The 6,000-nt window shown below is 33.8% G+C and overlaps 1 protein-coding gene across 1 annotated transcript in view; it reads right to left on the reverse strand.

Annotated features, from left to right (window-relative positions):
- LOC150105873 (neuropeptide S receptor-like) overlaps positions 1-5,766 on the reverse strand; it is an 81,689-nt gene extending 75,923 nt beyond the window's left edge. Inside the window, exon 1 of the mRNA XM_090393639.1 lies at positions 5,659-5,766. The gene's annotated coding sequence lies outside the window, so the exon portion shown is untranslated. The remainder of the gene's footprint in view (positions 1-5,658) is intronic.
- Between the last annotated feature and the right edge of the window lie 234 nt (positions 5,767-6,000).

Here is a 6,000-nt window from a genome sequence, read left to right on the forward strand (position 1 = left end):
TTTGCTTAACTAAATTAGTTTTTCATTTAACTTAAAAAAGAGACGGAAAGTTAAGTTATAACAGGAGGGAACTGTTTCACACATTAAACATTCATCTGGGTCCAGTGTTCGACCCACCTCGTCCATCCTGAGACATTCCCTTTACGAAGTCTGAATCTTAAGATAGTTTTTTCACAGAGAGCTCAAGAACGACGGACACCGTCTGCATTTGATTTTTTATTCCTTAAAACAGAGGACTCGGCGTGTGGAGAATACTCAGTTGTCAGAAATCATACATCATCGTAGTTCGAAACAACCAATTTGTATCGAAAGGCTTCATTTCACTTTCAAATATAAATAGAAAGGATCAGCAGATTATTTGTTTCGTTAGCTACAGTCTTAGATAAGATAATAAAACAAGTGTTGATAAGTTTTGAACGCTTTTTCGTTCATATTTTAAAACGACTTTATTCCTTATCTTTTACAGTTGAAATCTATTAGCAACTATACAATATATATATTATTTCCTTTATTTTAGGGTTACACGGTGATCAGCATTCATTTTAAACATTTTATGGAATTTACATAAAATACAGCCAGTGTTTTTGACTGGAAAACCACTAGCTGTCTACATCACACTAAAACATGGTATGAACGGAAATTCAAGGAAGCCTGTGAGTTTATTATCAACCATCCCAATCTGAACAATAATGATGGTCTAAAAATCTCAAACATATGGAAGGTATATATTCGATCCACGGAACCTTCCTCACTAAGAACAACTATAAACAGGACTGTAGAAAATCCAGTATTGTAAATCAAAAATAAGAATTGTAACACTAAAAATAGGACACCAATTGTTTCTGAAAGAAAACCATCTGAAATAATGTTTATTCCTGTCATCGTAAAATAGAATCTAGCTTGATATGATTTTTTTTTTCACTAGAGGTCACGCCAGTAGAATAACATGTGGATTGTTTCTCTAGCTTACAGTTAATGATGTAACTCAGCTTGTCCTGTATATTTATGTATGCTCCAGATGATGATCTTGATGTGAAGATCGAAACGTCCGGATAATAAAAAAGTTTTTTTTTTTTTTTTTTTTTTTAACACGGTTGTAAATTCTATAAAATTTTTTAAATGAATATATATTATTTCATTATATTAGAAACACAATTCACTATTTTTTGGGGGAGACGAACTGAGTCCTTGACTCTTTATCCCTTCATCCGATTGAAGAAAATCTGTGTGAATGAGGTGCGATGGAGCTAAAAGCTCTAGTCATGGCTGGGAAACGGCAATAGTCGAGCCTCAGATAAAACTTCATTGGCTACTGAATAAGTAAAGCCATCTCTAAAAATTAGCATTAGCACGATCCCTAGACCACTCCATAGTTGGCCGAAAGACTGTCCAACTCAGCGTTGGCTCCAATCAGTGACGGGCTCCGCCCATCACCGAGCAGAACAGCTCATATTCCAGGGAAAAGCATCCACGGACATACCCCTCACTGGGCCATGCCGGAGAACACCCTTCCCGGAGATTCAAAATGTGCTCTCGCAGGGCAAAAACCCTCCTCACCGGGAGCAAAATTTCGGAAGAAACCTAAGAGATCGAAACTCACACAAATCCCAGGGCAACGGCAATGCCGAGCCTCAGTTAAAAATTTATTGGCTACAGCATTGCAATCCGTTACCCTTCCCTCCTACTGGAGAGCATAATTCACTCATTAATCATTTCGAAATCAAGAATAGAACAGTTATATAAAATAAAAAAAGGTGTATTTAACTTACATTTAAAATATTTCTTCTATCAATTCTTAAAAATACACTTAAACCATCGATACTATTTATATTTTTAACACTTTTTAAAATAAATATTTAATGTCAAGTCTTAAAATTAAATGCCAGAAATTTCTTTTATTCTAGTGAAACAGAACAGTCTTCCGGTTCTAGGAGATTAGATTATTTCTACACATGAGAGTAAAAATACTGTAAAGTATTTGGAGAAATGTCTATAAACGTTTGCAAGCTTATTATAATTTAAAAGGATCCAGACCACTTGGGATTTTGTTTAAAACCAACACAATCGGTAGATTGGATTTTTAGGAACAGATGAACAAATTTCAAAAGCCCCTACTAAATCCTATAGATTGTTGCATCAATATATCGATCTGTGGGTTATACAACCTTTTTCCTTGTATTTCAAAAGAGATAGACTTCTATTTCTTTTCTCCTTCTATAAAGAAGAATATTTGTATGATCTGCCTATTTTCTAGGAGTTGTTTAGTGAGTTGTTCTTCATACGAAGTTCTTGATATTTGCGGAGAAATTTGTATGTGAAATTTGCAAAATGCTTCCCATTTGAATTTACTTGTTACCAGGTTTTTTGCTTGTCTAGTGAATAAAATGTTGTTCTTTCCCACCACTGGAGAAAGCAATTTTCCTATCCTCTAATATTTCTCTCTCTCTCTGTCTCACTCACCCCTTGATCTTTTGGTTGCATGTTTCAAGGGAGCTGTGTGTGTGTGTGTGTGTGTGTGTGCGCTCCATCGGAAACACGCCCGGAAGGGTTTGTAGACTTCGTATAAAGAATAGTTTTCGCTGGAAGAGTTTCTATAAACGTGGCACTAACTTGTTATGTAGCGCAGTGTAGGTGCCAATCGAAGTGTCCTTACGGAGACAAATGCCACACTAAACGCCATTGAGTATTACACAATTGGTGAACTTACCCGGAAGCTTCTCAGTAAGCTGAATACAAAATCAACATTTTCTTGTAGGTTCCGAACACACATTTTCTGTTTCTTGAGTTTCTAGTATTTGGGATTCTCTACTAACCCCAAACTTTTTAGGTGTAGTTTGTTTATACTTTATATATAAAAATAAAGAATATATAACAAATAAAAATAAAACATTAATAAAATTAAAATAATTATGATATTTATTAAAGTGATAAATAATTAATTTTAAATATATTTGGAAAAAACCTAATACACTAAATTTTAGAAAATATAAATGTGTTTTAATTAAATTTAAAAGAAAAACAACTGAACTCGAATTAATTCTACACCCTTGGAGGGCAATGGATGGCAATGCTGTAGCCAATGAAGTTCTAACTGAGTCTTGGCTATTGCTGTTACCCTCCTGCCACGATCAGAGCTTTAATAGCTTAATAACACCTTATTCCTACACTGTCCTCTACAGATAACGGGGAAGATGAAAAGCATTCTTGCTTCGCCCCTTTAAGCCAGTCCTTATAAGGACAACTGAACTCAGATACGAGGGCTGTAAACATCAGATATTTTGTTTTACTTCTGTTAATTTTACTTTCATCTGAATGACCTTCTGTTAATTTTACTTTTAGCACGCACGAAATTGAAACAATTGATAATATGATAAATAAATTATATTCCATTTAGGCATTACTGGAGAGGGAAGGCTATTATATATGAATGAAAATATTTTGAGTTATCACAGAACAGACATGAATATTTAGACAATTAACATATTTCTTTCATAATTTGTGTACACGCAGCTATCCATTCATCGTACTTCTCTTGCTTATCGCATTTAACACTTGTATAACGTGTCATGGCATTGATTGTTAAGGCAAGTATCGCAGCAAGTCATTGACTACACTGAACTCTATAAGAACGCTAAAATAAAATTCCACCTACCTGTACTTACTCTCGGATGTAAGTTCAATATTATCGATCCGTACAAAGAATGTATAACAAATAAAATAAAAATGGAATTAAAAAAAATATTTATTAAGTGATAAATACAAAGCAAAAATTTAAATATTTTTCGGTAAAAATCTAATACACCAAATTTTGGTAAAGATAAATATATTTTAATTAGATTTATAAGACCATTAACATGGACTTGATTGATTCATTCAATCCAATAGGATGGCAATGCTGTAGCTAATGAAGTTCTAACTGAGGCTCGGCTATTGCTGTTACCCTCCTGCCATGATCAGAGCTTTAATAGCTCAATAACACCTTATCCCTACACTGCCCGCTACAGATACAGATAACGGGGAAGATGAAAAGCATTCTTGCTTCGCCCCTTTAAGCCAGTCCTTATAAGGACTATAATAACATGGACTTGGAGGATTGATTCATTCAATCCAATACCCTTTGAGGGTAATGAATGGTAATGCTATAGCTAATGAAATTCAATTCTAACTGAGGCTCGGCTATCGGCTATTGCTGTTACTCTCCTGCCATGATCGGGGCTTTAATAGCTCAATAACACCTTATCCCAACACTGTCTTCTCCAGATAACGGGGAATATGAAAAGCATTCTTGCTTCGTCCTTATAACATGGACTTCGTTTTTGTAATTTTACAAAAACGAAGTCCATGTGTAAAAAACGAAGTTTCGTTTTTTACACATTGTAAAAAAGTTGGGACAACCCAACTTTTTTACAATGTGTAAAAAAGGAGGCAAAAGGCACCAGAAGCACTCTCAAAGTCGTATTACTAAACTAGATTTACCCAGATTTGGAATATTATTACTGAACTAGGTTTACCCCTATTTGGAATACATCGGTTTCTCGCTTCATTTATTATAATCTCAGACGTTTAGTCCAATTTAACTAAAGTGAAAAGACTAGCATCGCAGGAGAGCTACCACTCCAGGTACTTTTATATCAGCACTGTTGAACTAAAGAAATTTAGAATGCAATTATTTGTAACGTTGTTCAGCAAAAACCGTTAAATACAATGTCTATATAGTTAGATAGCTGGATTGTGAAGGAGATAACATAAAATAGTCGATTACAGGTCTTAGTATTTAATCAATTTCGACAGTTTATTCATCAACTCGTTTATCCAAATAACATATCATAAAATTAAATTAACGCATACAGATGAAGTGGCTTTCGTTGAAATTCTTGTGCCAGTCGTCAAGAATGTATAATTTTCCTTTGAAATCGATGAAGTACTATAGCAGCATCAATAACATCCTAATATAGAAATAATATCAGTAAAGCAACTACGGTATTGTATCCGGTCGTCTTCTACTTAATCACTGATTGGTTGTTTTTTTGCAGATATTTTATGCTTTTATGCGATTATTCAAGTCTATGCAGGATCGTATAGGATCTATTTTAGAGTTAGTTTTTCAAGAAACCCTGTACAATCCTTGTAATAATTGATCCTGGTCTTAATTATCAATGATAGGATAAAAAAAGAACTTCTAGATAAATAAATAAATAAGAAAATAAATATATTTATATATGGTTTTTGAACTGTACGAATTTTTTAATTTGTACACCATTTATATTTCTAAATCATATTACTATATTAAAACATTTGCAGAAATGCGTAAATTTTTAGTTGCTAGGAAAAATATTTATATTTATAAATTGTTGAAGAAATTGTCTATAATAATTTGATTACTTAAAAAGAAAAAAAAACTGTTCATTTTGCTTTAATTCCTGAAAATACAGTACTATTTTTTCACTATTTAAAAGATCTATTTCCATTGTTTGAAAATACTGCCTATAATTGTAAGTGTTGACTACAGTCTGTAAATTTTAAATGCTACAGGAATTTTCATTGTCATAATTTTATGTTTAATAACTTATGACATTGTCCAGATGATAAAGAGGCGGAAAGTTCTATGAATGTATGAATGGAAGGATATTTTAGCTACTCATTGAATAAAAATCTTACCTTTAGTTGTTAGAAGTTTCAACCCAACTTGAACAGTACAAAAGCAGCCAAATACAGCTTCATCCATTCCTCATTATAGTTTGTCCCGAATTACTTGCACAACATCACACACACTGGCAGACGGCTTCCGCTCACCCCCGTCACTCATAACCAAACACGGTTAAAGTAGGAGAAAGCGGTCGTTCGACAAGCTTTCAAGGCGAACTGTTCTTGGAGACTGCGCACTGCGTCTTATCATACCTGTGTAGTTTTGCAATCGAGAGTCAAAAGCCTTGCTGAGATACAAATTGCTTTCCCGAAGTGCTTTAAGAGAAGAAGAAGAGGCCAACTTCAGTACCTCGT

Source organism: Typopeltis vanoorti, chromosome 6 (assembly GCF_054136105.1).
Source record: "Typopeltis vanoorti isolate ZY-2024b chromosome 6, IOZ_Tvanoo_1.0, whole genome shotgun sequence".
Lineage (NCBI taxonomy): Eukaryota > Metazoa > Arthropoda > Arachnida > Uropygi > Thelyphonidae > Typopeltis > Typopeltis vanoorti.